The sequence below is a fragment of the Thunnus thynnus genome, chromosome 6 (genome assembly GCF_963924715.1).
Source record: "Thunnus thynnus chromosome 6, fThuThy2.1, whole genome shotgun sequence".
NCBI classification, from domain to species: domain Eukaryota; kingdom Metazoa; phylum Chordata; class Actinopteri; order Scombriformes; family Scombridae; genus Thunnus; species Thunnus thynnus.
Window position 1 is genome coordinate 31,330,678 of NC_089522.1, and position 18,228 is coordinate 31,348,905.

Below are 18,228 nucleotides of genomic sequence, written 5' to 3' on the forward strand. Positions count from 1 at the left end.
ATTTATCTGGACCAATAAAAAAAGACATGTACTCTTCTTCAAGCCGTGATTATCTTTTGGAACTACAAACCGTACAACCATCACGACTAAGAAAACACCAATGAGTTAATTCCAACACTGTGTGCCTAAAAATACTAAGCAGTCTGAGCTAATCATTGACTCGCAAAGTGGGACAAGGGAGTGGGTACTGTTGTAAAGTGTTAAATCAACACTGAGACTCTTAATAAAACAAGGGTTTCTACACCATGTTTCTTCATAAAAATGTGGGTGTGGAGCACAGAAAAGTGCTAAATAAATAACATATAGGGCTGCGTAGTGGCAGAGAGTGGGTCAGCTGCCTGCTAACCATTACATCGTTGTTGGGTCAGTTCAACTGGTCAAGCAGCAAATAAGTCAGTCAGTCAGTCAGCCAACCAGCCAGCCAGCCAGAGAATAAACCGGCCAGTCAGTCGGTCGGGCAGCCAGCAGGGGCATGGATCCCGGAGATTAGTGGAGTGTCCAACACTCTGAGCCCCACTTAATCCAGTCAGTCACAAATCTGCCCGAAGCATGACGATTAACCCCTTTCCCCTGCAGGAAGCAATCCTAGGGAAACACAGCATGGATTAGTGCAGGCAAAGGTCACTGCTGGACCAGGCTAGTTTCACCCTGTAAAACACGTATGCACCTCTGCTGAGACGCGGCCAGTTACCACGACCTGAAACGCTTCCTCACACCGACAACTCAACTTGTATGCAAATGCACAGAGAAAATGGGAACTGACACAAAATTATACTGACAGCAATCAATGTTTCCAAACCAGATTTAAAAGAAGAGAGAAATTAAAGTGACGCTCATCAGGTTAAGTTGCCAAATGTCTGCTGTAAAGAAGAAGTGTGGACAGGCAACTTTTTGCTAACAGCTTAGCCGTCATAACTTTAGAGGGTGATAATATGTCAGGGATGTGTGGTTGTCAGCTTGCCAACTGAAATCACATTTAATCATCCTTCTTTGCAGTCAGAAATAATATCAACATGTTTTTTTTAAATGTATTGTTAATAGTTATGTATTATTAGAATGAAGAAAAAAGGTCTTTGAGGAAATATCAGAAATGCTCTTTTCTGTCACAACCGGCTAGAGGCAGTGTGTTGGTGTCTGTGTTTGATTGACAGCAGCTGGCAGGTCACCGGTGTTACATCGTATGAACAGACACAGAGTAAACAAACTGCTGTAGCTACAAGTCATTGACAGACAGTGTCACTAACAGGGATTTTGAAGAGCAACGACCAAACCAGCACCTAACTGGACTTGCCATTTAATGTGCTGCAGCTGAACAATCAATGTAGCCTGCTAACTGACGTTAGTGGTGCACTTTTCCTCTGTGAATATTTGTTTGGTGGCTCGTTCAACGAGCTAAGATGCAGAACAAAATGTGTGTTCGTGTTTGTAAGTTAGACAAGAAAGAGACTTTAGCAGGAAATCTAATGTGGGTTGCTGTTCAGAGTCTGTAGTGCTTGTGTTGTGTAGCAGGATGCAATCAGGCTCAGTGTGACCGTCTGCTCTGCCGATGATAAAACGACACGTTATCGGTTGCATGTATGGAATATGGAGTATATGTATGGAGTATATTTGCTGTATGGAAATAAGGACTCGGTGTTTCATCAAAATGATGATAAACTAGGGGAAATAATTTAAAACGTACGTTTCTCCCTTTTGGTTTCTGATTTTTTCTCAAAGGAGAACACAGGACGAGTGATTTACAGAGCAGATAAACATTTTGTAGTGGACAAAAAAGGCAGTTAAATTTCAGTTAGACTTTAAAATTCATCTGCCAGTTGTCAAATATTGATGACTGCAACTTTTGTTGATTTCCACCAAAAAAAACATAGAAAAACTATATATTTCTCATTCAACTATCAAAGTAAAAAAAAATTGCAATCGTGCACCAGCAGGGTGCAGGTTTGCAAAGTTTTTAGCCTTCTCCTTCAGCTCAGTTAATTTGACCTTTTTTAAATGTTTTCATCTTATTGTTCAGTGTGAATACAAACTCAGTTGAAGAGCAAACGTTCAGCCAGAGGTGAACTGATAATAAGCAATTTATTGCCTCACTTCAACTCACCTTAAAAGGTTGTGATTGTATCATCACTTCATTAAGTATCTGAGCAAGTGGTTCAGCTTTATTGCTTTTTAACACATATCTTTTGCCAGGAAATATCCAAATAAATATTTGACCCGCCTCTCACTGTTGCTGGAACATTTACCACTAATTTCCCCTGTGTATCATTTATTTTCCAGGCAACAAACTGCTCTGACTTGCAGATTGGCAACGATCAGCAGTCACCAGATTGAGTTGTCCATCTCTACTACAACCAGCCTCCCTCATGACCAGAGCCAACTATCAGTTTGTGCTACTGGAAGGCAGAGATGAGAGAAGAGACTTGCCTGGAGGAAGAGGAAGAGAGCTGGAGGGGGGTTGAGGGCTTCAGGGAGCAGGAGAAGAGCAGTAGAGGAGCCGAGTTCAGCTCCAGCTGTATTATATCGCTGATCTCTGCAGGGACTCTCTGGTTCCACTGGTTGAGCACTGAGCACACAGCAGCATGGCCGCCAGGCAGCACTAGTCTGCTGCAGACAGCCGAGGTAATTACATCGAAAAACTTCCTGTGTAACCCACTATAGGATAACATACACAAAGCTTTATGATTGACACTTTTATCCAGAGGACCTTATAGAGCTGCAACCTCAGTACAGGCTGTCTGAACGCTTCAAGTTTTAAAGCATTTCTCTATCTGGTGAAATACTTTTAAACAACATATTCAAATCTTAAGCATTGCACCACAAATTATTTCATTTTCATTCTATTTCTTGACGCATCCTCCACCTTCTCTATTTACTCATTCTTAAAGTACCGTCGGCTATAAAGTCTCTACAGTCAAGCTTATTCTTCTTTTGGTCCTTCTTTCAAAATGTACCTCGATAGTTCATAGTTTAGTACAAACTTTGTACAGAATCAAACTCCTGTATCAGTATGTATCATCCGGTTCAAAACCACAGTGTCATCAAAAGACCCTTTAAAGCACCAAAACAAGTTTATATTCAGAAAAAACACTTTGACCGATGGTGCTACTGTTCACTGTGAAACACTAACACTCACACAAAAAAGTACTACTTTTTTTTTTTGTGTTTTTCTCACATAGAGCTGCTGAATGGTTTTATCTTCTGAGAGCCGCTGTGAACGCTGAAAAGACTTTAACCCTGTGAACACTTAACAAACTCCACATCTTTCAACCTCACCACCCACGTCTGCCTGAAGGTTTAAGTTTTGTTGAGTTTCTTTTAAACAAATAATATGAAACCTAGAGAAGAAAAAAAATACAGGAATACAAACTGTGAAGGTGAAAAGAAACCACAGGCAGCTTTGAAACCATGTTTGACTTAAGGGAATAAAGAAAATTATGAACAGTTGAGCAACGTAAATAGATCACGTCCTTTGATCCTTTACGTTTTATTCATAATACATCACTCTTTGTACGAGTAGTGCAGGTGACATGAATGCGCCGGGCTCATGGAGTCCCAGAAATATCATGACGTGCAGCGAGCTACCTGACTGCGCCTCACGCCTTAAACCGCCATGTGAACCATCAGATCCTGACGTTGGATCTCTTTGTTGTTCTGCTGTATCAGAAAGGTCACCGCCCGCTACACCAATGTGTTTACATTCACAAATGTTTAGCTCGACCTCTCCTTGTTTTATGGTTCCACTATAAAGGCCAGAGAACTACACGCTGCCTTGGGCAATGCTAATCAAACACTGAGTTTGCACACAATGGGCTGAGCACCAGTGAACCGCCCGTCAGGCAGAGGCTGACGGGTACTGAGAGGCTTTCACAGCAGAAAGATCCGAAATTGTGACTCCGAGCACTAAACATAAGACGCAGGCTGCTTAACGGACCCGTCACCACCATGACGAATCAAACATAGGCCAATAATAACCAATAATTCCAGGAGAGTTTCAAGAAAATCATTAGCATAACGGTCATCTGATCTACAGCCACATCCTATAACGAGCAGTTTCTCTCTGGCTTATCTGACAACATAAAAGTGCCAAAAAAAAAGTTCATATAAAAGATTTAGACTAACTTTTGTCAAGCACCAAAAACAACCATTCACCTCTCAGAGGAAGTCATGCGCCTGCAGATGAACAGACACACTGCATGTTACACCGTGTGGTTGCTAAGGGAACGTAAAGCTGGATCTTGTGGATCCCTACAAAAACAATAGCTGAAGTATAAGAGCTCATTTTGTTTACAAGAGGAAACAACGAACCCTGACAGGGTGGCACATGGTCTTTATCACGGTTTGTGTCCTGATTGTGACTATTTAGACTGATCAGCACGACTCAAATGTCGTCTCACTTCAGATTTCAGACTAGAGATGAGTTTAACTTGAATCACTGCTGTCAACTCCACTGCAGGATCCTCGCATGGTCGACTATACTTCTCCAGAGCCGACGGTAGAGACAACAGAAACTACTCTGCTTCTGCCTGTGTGCTGCTTACAGTACCTGAATAATTACCACCTGAAGGGAGCTGAGATGAAGTCGGTCATTACGCTGGTGACTCATCAGCAGGGGATTTAACATGGAAAGATGACTATGAAGTAAAAAATATCAACATTTGTCTTTATTGGCTTCTAACAGACCAGCTTTAGCTTCTATTTTGGTAACATATCTTAATATTGACCCCTCTGAACGGTAGCTGTTACCAACGGGGATCCGACTGAATAAACAACATTAAACAACAGGCTGTAATGTTAATATTCCCTGTGTGATTTAATTAGAGGACATCTACAGTGTATGGAAAGCTTGACTCAATGTTAGAAAAAAGGGGAAAAGTGTATTTTCTAACAATATGAAGCCAAAATCAACACTTTTCTGTCTGAAACAAGATAAGCAATAGTGGAAGTGGATGTATATATATATTCAGAGTCATGACTGTGTCCCTGCACTGTCTGACAGAAGCACTCATTTATCTCTGTTCGGTGTGCGTCAGCGTGTGCTAATGTCTTCACATTAGTCGTGAATGTCTCTCCAACAATTTCACAGAGAAAAATTCCTCAATATTCAAGTCAATTTTGTTTGATCACCCCAATATCACAAATCACACATTAGCTTCAGGCGGCTTCACAGTCTGCTTGTCCTTAGACTCTCTATTTGAATACAGAAAAACTCCCTAAAAACCCCTTTAACATGGAAAAAAACCTCAGGAAGAGGCAACAGAGGAGGGATCCTTCTCCCAGGACGGCCAGATGTGCACTAGATGTGTGTACAGAATAGTTGTGTGTAAGTTGATTCTGCTTGTGACCATCACGACTTCACATCCATCACATTTCTTTTGACGCCGTGTCTAATGGAAATGTTGACAGGCTGGATTTAAGACGGATATCACACAAATGTCATGTACTTAAAATGCGACAATATGTGACAGCGTCGCTCGCCGCCGCGGCTCTCGGCGGCTCTGCACACAAGACGTTTCACGAGCGCCGCCGCTGCAGACGAGCACCCGGAACGGACTTCCTCCCTCACAGAGAGCGGCTGCAGAAGGAGTCTGACAGGCTCATTGTTAGACGTTAGATTGGAGCGCTTTCAGTGCCGGGAACTCAATTGAGTGAGAGACAGCATGAAAGGTGATTTGGAAGAAAAACACCTTTAGATCTACTTTGTAAGAAATACAGATGTCTGGTAGAAAAAAAAAGATGTATAAAACATACAAAACAGAGAGAAATGAAAAACTCTTCTCTTGGAGAAAATTGATAGTGACACGGAGAAAGAAAAATCCAAATGTTTGGAGAGAATCATCCAGAAAAACCTCGAGACGGACGAAAGGAATGCAGATAAAGACTCGAGGAAGAGGAGTGATGTCTCCTTGAAGATTAAAAAGTTTTTTAACCTCTGGTAGCGTTAAGCAGAAGTAGTTTTGTAAATGTGTCTCTGTTTGGTTAGTGCATCCTCGTGCACCTACGCACATATAAACACACTGCTGATGTGATACATATATATGGTTTCACATGATTCCACTGATCTACAGGTGGCTGTAATGTGCCAGCAAAGGCAGAGAAGACGAAGACTTCCAGCAAGGAAACATGGAGGTAAATAATGCAGGTTTCATCTTGTTCAAACAAAAAAATCGACTTTGCTTTTGTTTTATGAGGAAGGAAATGTGCACAACACACACTTAGATTTAAACGAGATACACACAATGTGTTTTAGTGAGTAACAGTAAATGTAAAAATATCTTCAGTTTGTTTACAAGAAAAACTTCATAGGACCTTTAACTATGTCGAGACCAGTTCTTCTGTACCTCAAGTAAACAACTCTTAATAAACAATATATTCTGTGTTTTTCAGACAACTATTTCTGATAAAAGTTGACTTCAGATTTACACTTTTTATAGCTCGCTTCAAATCTGGAATCATGTTGTGTGGAGCATTTAATGTTATATTCAGGTATATGTACTGCTTTCCACAACATGCTGATCTGGTACTAAAGCACCTTATCAGAACCTCTATGTGGACTTTCTGACCAAAGTAGTGCTGAATCAACTATTCAACTGACAGAAAATGAATCGCAACCGATTATGATATTTTATTAATCACTTAAGTCCTTAATCAAGAAAAAAAAGACACACAATTTGCTGGTTCCTGCTTCACAAATGTTGTTTTCTGTCAGAGTAAAGTGAATATCTTTGGGGTTTTTTGCTACTGGTCTGACAAAACAAGCAATCTGAAGATATCTCCTCGGACTTGTGACTTGTATTTTTCATTGTTTTTGCAGATTTTACAGACTAAATGATTAAATCAGAAATGAGAAAAACAATTGCTTGATCAACAGTAAATTAACCCGCAACAATTTTAACAATCAATGCATCGTTAAGATCATTGACATTCCCTTGTTTCAGCTTCTCTAAAGTGAGGATTTGCAGCTTTTCTCTGTTTTATATCATTGTAAATTGAAAATTTTAGGCTATTGGACAGTATGTGGGACAATATAAGACAAGTGAAGACTTCACCTTGACTGTGATGGACAGTTTTCCAGAGTTAATAATGTTCAATGATAATAATGATTAGTTGCAGCCCTAGATGGAAGGGAGCGTGTCATAGCAGGTGTCTGACCCTCTCGACCTCTGACAAACACAACAGGAAGGGACGATGTCTACCGAGAGGGAACTCCCAATAAAAATCTACAAAGAGCTTTCCCAAGATGTAGCAGACATCAGAGAAAGAGACTCCAGAAATAGAGGGACCCAACCCGACCAGAAGGGAGAGGAAGAGGATGAAGGTGGGGGGGTGGGGGGGGGGGGGGGGGATTAGCAGACAGGCTATCCTCCCTCCCTCCCCGCCTGCCCTCCTGCCGAGCACATGGCCAGGTCAGGGGAAAACTGGAGTTATTTTGGAGCAGAGCAGAGAGGAGCTAAGCAGGCCCTCGTATAAGGATTTATCTGTGGGAGAGGCTCTTCTAGTCCGACTGTCCCCTGGCAGAAGGCTGAGGGTGGGGAGGAGCGCTACGGAGAATCTGACCTTAACCCCTTAGATGCCAGACAACAGCCAATGCATGTCTGCATGTTCTTATCTATCACACTGCTCTGGCACAATGAAAAAAAAAAGATTATTTTCATTATTGATTCATTTGCCAATTATTTTCTCAATGAATCGATTGATTGAAGCCGAAGATGACGTCTTTAAATGTCTTTTTTTGTCCAACCAACCCTCCAAAACCCAAAGATATTCAGTTTACAAAAATATAAAAACAGAAAAAGAAGCAATTTCTCACATTAAAGGAGCTGCAACAAGTGAATGTTTGACATTTTTGCTTGAAAAATTACATTTAATAGATCATCAAAATAGTTGCAGATTAATTTTCTGACGATTCGACAAATAATTTCAGCTCTAAAATACAAAAAATTAAATGTGAACTGAAAAAAATACAATGAAAAAAACTAAAAAAAAAAACTGAACATGTAGCTTCTCAAATGTTCTGCAGCTGGAAGTGAAAACTGGAAATATAAGAGATATTTAAAACCAAACTCAGAACCACACAGTACGACAGCGAATGACAAACACTTGACTTTCTCATAGTGTTTCACCTTTGACCTTGAAATATAGGAGTGGCAGCTAAATGCTGTGACCTCCACCGTCTCTATTCACCGGTAGAGGATATAAGAATAGAGGATATAAGAATAGAGGATATTTGACAAGATGTTGGCAGATTAAATCTAAATCTCAGTGTTTCTAAACTGCTTCATCAGAGGAAGTGAACATTTTGCCTTCAAGTCATTCTGCTTCTGCTGCAGCAATTCAGCAAACAGAAAAGACATTTCAATTATATATATCAGAGCCTGTCAGCGTTTTTATGATCAGTATCGACTGAGCAGTTAACTGACTTATCAACTTCACCAAAAGTGGCACCAAATCACCATCAGAGTGCTTTATTCTGGCTCCGCAGGGCCAAACTCCTGACAGTGATAAAGTAACACCAGTTCTCTAAACGACCGGCAGCAACTTTTGACAAACAAACAGTTTCCCAGGAGACGTCGTCATGGAAACGTACTGTGTACAGTATACTCGATGCTGGGAGCAGATCTGTGCAGTGCTTAAAGAGTCTGTCCTTCAGCTTGAGGACCTCTCTGTCAAAAATCCTTCGCCTTTGCTGAAGGGCCCTTGAGCAAGACGCTGAATTCTTATCAGCTCCGGAGGCCGGCGCTCTGAATCAAACCCTGACGTCCGACCTCCCCGTGGAGGACGGCGACATGACGTTTTTCACTGAAACTAGCGGAGGATCATTGTGGAATTACTGTATTTATGTTTGAAGTGCTATTAAAGCAACTGTAGTTACCGCGCAGTGAGAAAAGATGTTCATGTGCACTAGAGTGAGTCCCATGCTGCTGCTTTCTCATTAAATCTAATCATTTCTGGTGCTTTTAACACTGCTGGGGCCCATGAAAACTGTTCAAAACCCAATGAACAACTATACAAACACAAAGACGCATGCCGGCTCTTTCTTTATCAGTAGGGTGTCAATGTTAATGAATAATACTAGAAAAAATATGATTATGCTGATTTCACAATTATAGTCCCATGAAGTATATTATATCTGGTCTAGATACTGTGTAATTTTCTAGGGTTGTCCTCTTCCTGTTTTAGTGGAGTCATTTTTTTAAAATAATCATGTACTGGACAATAAGAAGATATTTGTTATGGCCTTCAAAGGGTATGGCTGGCGATTATTTATATATTTCTTGTTGTTGTAGACCTCCGTTGTTGCTCCAAAAACGATTAAAAACACGTCAGTGAGTCACATCGCTGCTCTGGGTGACATGTTCCTTCATCATGAAGAAGTTTAGTCACGTTAATTTGTTTAGAAACGGCTCCAAACACTAATAACAGCGATCACGTTTTCAGTCTCCAGAGAGTAGTTCTGTGTACTACATATCACGACCTCTTGACTTTGTACTGAAGTTCTTTTGAGAAATTTACAATGTATTTCAAAGTCAAGAGGTCATGATATGGAGCACCGCACATGCTCAGTAGCGTCTGGCTTACACAGAACTACTCTCTGGAGACTGAAAACTGTGATTTTTTTTAAATATGTTATTAGTCTTTGGAGAGATTTCTAAACAAACTAACGTGACTATAATCTTCATAATGGAGGAACATGTCATTCAGTGCAGCGGTGTGGCTCACTGATATGTTTTTAATAGTTTTTAGACAATAACGGAGGTCTACGGTACAGAGGAATAAGATATCTCAGACTTTGGATACACACATAATACTTTGTTGACAATAAGAAATATATAGAAAAATCACCAGACTTATCCTTTAACAAAAAGATTTTTAGAAGAACCATCAGCCAGACTTCATTCACTGCTGGAGGCGAAACAACAGAAACAGATTTTTGGATTAAATGTGATTAGAAAAGGAAATTACATTTTATAATATTCTGTATTCAATAGTATCTTTAGTGAAGGATAGATGCAGATAGCTAGATATTGTTCCTCCTGATCCACTACCCTCCACCACCACCACCACGCCTCATAATGGTCCATTCAAATGAGAGGCCACTGTTTCAATGCTTGGCACGCGCCACCGATTGTTCCTCACTGTGTGCGGGTGCTTGGTCATTCCGCATCACCCACCCGCCCGCCCACACACACACACACACACACACACACACACACACACACACACACACACGAATAGACGTAAACACGCGCATGTTCGCATCACTCAAGCACGCGCGCGCACACACACACACACACACCGGGCAGCAACAGAACAATGTGCGTCTGTCAGAAGCACACTGGCCTACTGCACTCTGCATTACACCAGCAGCAACACGGAGATGAATAATAATCATAAGCATATACTTGTCGCAGGACGGAGCGGCCTGCAGCAGGAGGAGGACGAGGAAGAGGAGGAAGAGGAGGAGGAGGAGGAGGAGGAGAGAGACACACAATGACCGACACACGGCACCAATGTGGGGAGCAGGTTTGTCTTTAACGAGCTGCAGCTTCCCAGCCAATAACAGCCTGCACGAGAGCTGAGCAATGTCAACAACGTAATACAACTTAACTAAGACGCTCACTGACGCCGATCCAAAAGTATGTTACCACTGGCGAAAAAAAAATATATCTGCGTCTTATTCTTGTTATTTCGCTCGCGAATAAGTTCGCATCGATTATCGATCAGAGAGCGCCTGTCAATAGAGCGTCCAGCAGCAGCAGCAGCGGTGTGAGGAGACCGCAGAGGCTCTGCAGGCTGCTCGCCTCTCTCTCTGTCAGTCACCGGCATGCAGGGAAGGTAGGAAGAGAAATATATATACTGAAAGAAGCAAAGGAAAACACTCCCGAGAAATAATAAATAAATAAATAAAACATAGCAGAAAACGCCTTCTTACCTTCACTTCTTCAAGATTACAAACATGAATGTCGACCGCCACCCGCGTTTCCACAGTCTGATGTTCTTGTTGTCGTTGTTTGGTTGAATTGTTTGTTCATTCGCCTCCAGTTTTTTTTTTGTTTTTTTAAATTCTTATTGTTTGTTTTGAATGGACAATATATCCTGCTGTATACAGGGAGGGAGTGAGAGCACACAGCAGGACCCTCAAGACTCTCTGTGGCAACCGGGAGGGGGCGGGGCCACGGCTGCTTACATCACAGCCAGAGAGAGAGAGAGAGAGAGAGAGAGAGAGAGAGAGAGAGAGAGAGAGAGAGAGAGAGAGAGAGAGAGAGAGAGAGAGAGAGAGAGAGAGAGAGAGTATACTGTAGTCTGCCACTACTGACTAAATCCATTTAAAAACTGAAATGGAGATCCAATACCTGATTCCTTCCCATCATCTTTTATCCATCAGCCCTCCTCTCGCCTTTATCATCTGCCATCGGAGCTCGCAGCAGATTTCATTGTTACCCACAATAGCAGGATAATCCAAATTCAAACGCTTCATTTTGGTAATTAAAATAAATCTCTAATTCCACTTTCTTGAGACTTTAAAGGGGGGGGGGGGGCATATTTTGCACATTTCCAGCTCTGTATTTATATATTCTGGGGCTCTGTTGGAATATCTTTGCATGATTTATAGTTCAAAAGACTTTTTATTTATCTTCCACTGGCTCTTTATTCAGCCCCTCAGTTCAGCCTCTGTCTCAAACAGGCCGTTTTAGCTCCTGTTTCTTTAAAGGCCCGCCTCCTGATGAGCCCACTCTGCTCTGATTGGTTAGTTTCCAGAAGCTGCGTCACATAGAACTTCCCGCAACATCAACAAACCATGAAACAAACTATAGTAGCAGGAGTTCACTACTTTTTCTTGTTCTTTACTCGATTTGTCAACTTCTCAAATACATTCGTACAGGTTTAAGTCAAAACATGATCCGAAATATGCGAGCGGACAACACGACCGACCTCAGCAGCAACAAACAATCAGACGTCAGTACGAGGAGGAAGAAGAAGTAACAAACAAACAAACAAGCAAAGCGTTCACAGCAGGCTGAAGCCCTGGATTTTGACTTTCAGGCCACATTTTTACATATGTTCATCTTGTTTTTGCAACTTTGACCATGTTTAACATCCGACATTATAACAGCATATAAATGACAGAAAATCACACAAAAAGCATGATACGTCTCCCTTAAGATAATTTCCACTTGTACAGACACATCAGCAGGTCACAGTTCTACTTGCCTCGACCACGATTTCAATAACCAAGCGCACAAAAACATTTGTCAAACATGTAACAGCTTTGGAGAAAATAAATCAAAGCAACAGAATATAATATAGATGATATAGAGACAGAAACACATTGCCACAAATATTAATGTGACGTTTTTGTCGCGTCGGGATAAACGGACATCGATATGACCTTCATATATGAACTCGAGACCTCGACGTAAACCCATTTATGATCCGTTCCCATTTCAACCTGAACGGCCAATAAAAGAAACACAGAGGAGACGCATCGGATGACAGACGTCAGGAGGAGAAACTTTTTTTGCAAACATTAACTCGCCACACAAAAGATTCATTCATTCATTCATATAAATATTAGGCAGAAGAATTAATCATTTGCAAGGATAATAATAAATCCTGAAACTACAAAAGTTAACATAACTGCACTTAATTAAAAAAAAAAAAACAATACCAGCTCCTAAAACAGACTGCAGCTGTGATTTCTGATGAGAATAATCCTCTCAGTGCATCTTAAATATACACACACTATATTAAAAAATGACTTTCTGGCTGCAGGATGGTGCTGGAGATACCGTATTAATATATTTCTTGGACAAACACAAAGACACTTCATGCAGCAGACAGGATGTTTCACTATGTTGAGGTTTCATTTCTTTAGCACTCTGACATTTACACTGGATCACACATATACAAATGTTTAAATACACACCAACCTCTATACATACTGATGAAGCTGCTGCTGTGTGTGTGTGTGTGTGTGTGTGAGCAGAGAAAGCAGCATGTTCCTTCTCACACATTTACATGACAAACCTGCCACCTATAGGCGGAGAGTGAAACTGCGGTGTAATTAGCCATGCGTGCCCATGCATAGGACCAAGTGCTGAGGGAATTACAGAGCAGTGTGTGTGTTGATAAGGATGCTTATCACTTCCTGTGCCACAGAAAAAAAAAACACTGAATACTGTCAATCTATCAGCATTAATACTGATGTGTCACAGGTGCTGGTTCACAGGGAGATTTATACCTTTTCTTTCAAATTAAAGTGAAAGTTTCACTTGGCTTTCCTTCCCTCTGCAGGATTAAATGTGTTTTGGCTTCGGTGCAGTTTTATTCTCATTGTCTAAATCCGGTTTCAAGGGGAAGATTTAATTCTCTCTCGCGGTGAACTGTACTCTCACCCGGGCTGCTTCAGAGGAAATAAAGCTGTGAGGGGGACACTGGACGGCTGTGACACCGTGCTTCTGCTTTCACTTTCCTTCATATATATACTATGTTGTGCACTTACGGAGCATCCGGGGGGATTTTTTCTTGCAGGGCTGTTTCCATGGCATCTCTACTTTATTGGACAGTATACACAGGAGAGAGAGACGGGGCAGATGGTGAGAGGATAAGATGTGATAAAGGTCATGCCCCTTGTGCAAAACCCCACGGTGAAGGGCTCCGAGCCGAGAGGAGGAAGAAGAGACTGACCGGCACTTTATGTTTGATCTATCAGCTAAAAGCACCAGATGTACTTAAGACTTTTTTTTAGATTGTTTGTGTTATTTTTATGGGATGATATCATTATTCTCAGAAGATTTGATGAAGTCAGGCTGGGAAATGACAAAGATACTAATTATATAACACTTTACTCAACAAGCTTGGAAAGATCTAGAGGTCTAATACTGCTCTTCAATTAGCTGGTTATTGTACAACATATGTGGAACTACGGGCTCCAGTACCTGTACCAGTTTTTCAGTAATGGGGCGGCTGTGGCTCAGGAGGTAGAGCGGGTCGTCCACTAATCGGAAGATCGGCGGTTCGATTCCCGGCTCCTCCAGTCCACATGCCGATGTGTCCTTGGGCAAGATACTTAACCCCAAAAAATTGCTCCTGATGGCTGTGCCATCAGTGTATGAATGTGTGTGAATGCTTAGCTTCCTCTGATGGGCAGGTTGGGACCTTGCATGGTAGCCCCTGTACCCATTCAGCGTATGAATGTGTGTGAATGGGTGAATGTGATTCGTAGTGTAAAAAGCGCTTTGAGTGGTTGGAAGACTAGAAAGGCGCTATACAAGTACAGTCCATTTACCATTTACCATTTAATGAGTAGTGTCAGGGATGACAATTTGGACTTCAGTAATTAATTACTAACTCCAGTAAAGCTCTGTTAGCTCGACAGTTTGGCATCATAGTGGTGGTTTGATGGAGGGTTTATATCAGTTTGGTCTGGTGTGGTACCTGATGTGGGGGCTGGAGGTGTAGAGAAACTATTAAATATATATATATATACTATACATATTTTATAGTGTCTGGCCTGGAGATGCACACTAACTCTGGTGTTGTAGCCACATCCGTAAGAGGGACAAAGACTATTTATTCAATGACACAAGCCGACTGAGTCAGTTTGACGGCTTTACGGAGCCCCCCTGAGGTCAGCTGAGAGAAAGAAAAAGACCCACGTGTAAATCTGTTACCTTGAAAAGCAGCTGGATTCACGAGATCACACGAAAATCCGTCTTGTCAGGCTTCAAATTATCCTTTGGCATGGATTATGAATCCAAGAGCACAGTTTATAAACCGTGCACACGGATTTCTAAACCGAGAGCACAGATTTACACATGGATCTCTTTCTTTCTCTCAGCTGACCCCAGGGGGGCTCCGTACTCTTTCTAAATGTAATAAGGAAATACTTTTTTATCTATAGTGTTTCGAGTCCTTGGGAAACAGAAAGTATTGGCAATTTTTTTGGACTGAGCTCCTGGACATGGATGTGCATCTTAGCTGCAAACATCACATACTGTTAAAGCTGCGTTCAGAAATCATCTGGTTTAGTTGGAAGCTGTGAGAACAAGGATTTCTTGCAGTCACTGTGGCTAACGTTAAGCTAGCTGTTGATGGTCAGTAAATACCTCCAAACTGTAGGCTGGCTGCTTGTTAAACACACACACACACACACACACACACACAAATCAAACCTCAGTAAAATGCCTGATAAAAATGAAATTAATTCTGACTTGAGTTGGCCTGGCTCGCTGTTTTTCGGGCCAAAATAATCCATCTTGCTGCCACGCTGGAAACGATTCCAGGCTACTGTAATTTAGACCAATATTTATCCACTCTGGAGCCGCCTGGTAATATGTTTCTGTAAGACTACATACAGTATACACGGTTTCACTTGCCCTTAGCGTTTGTCTTCTTCAGTTTACTAATTGGACCTTTGATCAACACCTACGTGCTGTGACGAGTCTGTGGAAACCTTTAGAAGATGTTACAGTATGTTTAAATTCTTGTTTTATATATGAAGAGTACAGTCACTGCTCAGAATTCATCATGAGACCTTTATAGATGAAGCTGTAGCTTCACTGCACCTGCAGGGAGTTGTTAGTTCTTAGAAGGTCGACTTTAAGGTTTGGAGACAAATGAGGATTTCATATAAAAGCAGCAGAGCCGGAGAACATTCAGCTGGATTTTTTTACCATAAAAATTGAGAAGAAGAAGTAAAATGATATTTACTGTGCAGTATATATGACAATGATAACATCTTGTTAACATTCTCACTTTTATACAACACTATTTTATGGTACTGTATGGATACAGTTAGAGAAAGATTGTTGTTATGGCAAATAAACTGCACATAAGACGTGGTTAAGATTAGGCAACTAAAACACTTACTAGTCATTTAGAAACCTTGTAAAAAAAAAATGAATAGTTAGATAGGTGTGTTATTAGATACAGTGCTGATAAATGATAAAGAATGAAGTTTAATTATGAAACATAACGTAAATTATTAATAGAAATTAAAAATAACAGTGGCCCAAGGACTGATCCTTGAGGTACGCCGCAGTTGATAGAACAAAAAGAAGAATTAATGTAACTGTAAGAGACAAACTGTTGTCTGTTTGGCTCTGAATGTTGTTATTGGACAAACACTGTGTGCTTCATCCAATATGAAAATAATTCCTGTTAACAGGTTCCTCTTCATCTCTCACATCAAGTTTCCATCCAAATGTAGCACAAATTTTAACTGAACTTCCAGAAAATTTGCAAAAGAAAATGCACATGAATGCACATTTCCATCCACTATTGTCATGTGAATATTAGGAGATAAACAGTTAATGGTGATAATTCTCCAGTCGGTGCCATTAAAGCACTGCAGAAGAAGAGGACACAACGAGATGACATCATTAAAAGAGCAACAGTCAAAGCTAAAACGATGGAAAACGTGATGGAAATATGACATTTCTGCTTCTTTCATGTATTAATTTAAGGAACGTTAGAGTGTCTTCATTGTTCTACACAGATCTGATGTTTTCATCTCTTCAGTGAAAGTTTGAGTGATGTTTAAGTCGTACTGTTTGCTTCATGTACGTCACCATTTATTCATTAAGTCTGTTTTCACTGAACTTTGTCATATTTTGTTTATATCGATAAAACTTTTCCACCTCAGCCGAGTGTAAAAACTCTTCTGCAATATTTCAGGGTATTTTATTATTATTATTGTTTCTGGCATCACCACTCAGATTTTTTTTTATGCACAAATTGAAAATGTGCATAAAAAACAGGCTCTTTGCTCTTTCTGTCTCAAATGCAGAAGAGAGAGAGAGAGAGAGAAACACAGACCTCGTTCTGCAAATCATGGAGTAGACGCATTGAATTGATTCGGTGCATCGTGAGCTCTCTGGTTTAGAAAAGGTTATAAGAGTTCATCTGGCTCAAACATACAGTTGGGACACCAGTAACCATCATATTTCACAGATTGCTATGACAACCATCAACCTTGTGGATTTGTTGGTATTTTGAGGCTTTGATATTGTTAAGGAATGCTGCCATCGACCTGCCATCCTGACTTCAGATGTTTGATGTTTTGATGAAGTTTAGACGTCATTCTTATTATTATTCACGGTACATATGGAGAGAATTGATCATTTTTCCTGTAGTTTTATGTTTCAGCCTACAAACTGTGGACAAAAGGTCTCGGTCCAGTCACGACCGACCTTTTATCTCCACATGTATGATTTTTTCTCTCTCTGCTGTCTTCTCAACAGTCTTTTAGTAATTATAATAGACCAACCCCCCAACCTATCTCCCCTCTGCATGCACACACACACACACACACACACACACACACACACACACACACACACACACACACCCCTCCTCCCAAAAATAATGAAATGTCTTTCCTCTGGAGGTAGCTGAAATAATGGCAGAGAGAAGGAGAGGGGGAGACTATAAACGATAATGAACCACCTCATTCTCCTTTTTTAATTCCTTCTCTGATACCCTCCACCTCCTCCCCCAGCCCCCCAACCTCCCTCAGTCACCTCCCAAACCCCCTCCCCCCATCCGCCCCCCCCCCCCTCTCCCACATCCCACAGTCACCTACCAATTTTCTCATTTTTTTTTATTTTCACCCGGGCCGAGCACATCTACCAACTCCCATCCTCATTTTCACTCCCCCCCTCCCCTCCTCTCCTCTTCCTCTCCTCAGCCAGACAGAGCCACCGCCCTGCCATCTCTCCATCCTCCCCCCCCCACCACCACCTCCTCCTTCCCCCTCTTGTCTCCTCTCCTCTCACTCCTCACCCATTTCTACATTGTCTGCAGCAGCAGCAGCCCCTCTGCACCCCCCCCTCCCTCTCTGCCAGGAAGCATCCTGGGTAATTTCCTCCTCTTATTGAATTGGGACGGGGGGCGGATGGAGGGAAAGATAAAGGGATGGGCAGATGAACGGAGGCTTGGGATGAGTGCTAATGGAGCCGGTGGAGGATTCACACATCACAAATATGCAGTACATCTTTCTCTCTCGTCTTCCTTTCTGTCTTCCTGTGGCTCGTTTTCTCTCTCGGGTAAAAGTACAGATGCCCGTCCGTCTCTCTCTCTCTCTCTTCCTTCTCTTTATCCCTTATCCCTTCTCGCTCACTCTCTCTCTACCTCATAAAAAACAAGCCAGACAAAAGACTCTGACCTTCTTTCTTTCACAGAATGCTATTCAACTATCCTGCACTCTGTCTGCTTCCCCTAACACACACA

At 41.5% G+C, this 18,228-nt stretch overlaps 1 protein-coding gene across 8 annotated transcripts in view; it reads right to left on the reverse strand.

Moving 5' to 3' along the window:
• Nucleotides 1-18,228, reverse strand: part of LOC137185110 (nucleolar protein 4-like) — a 195,389-nt gene that overhangs the window by 103,197 nt on the left and 73,964 nt on the right. Inside the window, exon 1 of one of the 8 annotated variants that reach the window (XM_067593368.1) lies at nucleotides 10,928-11,245. The exons of the other annotated variants lie outside the window; for them this stretch is intronic. The gene's annotated coding sequence lies outside the window, so the exon portion shown is untranslated. Of the gene's footprint in view, nucleotides 1-10,927; nucleotides 11,246-18,228 lie in introns of those variants that run through there. 8 annotated transcript variants of the gene reach the window in all.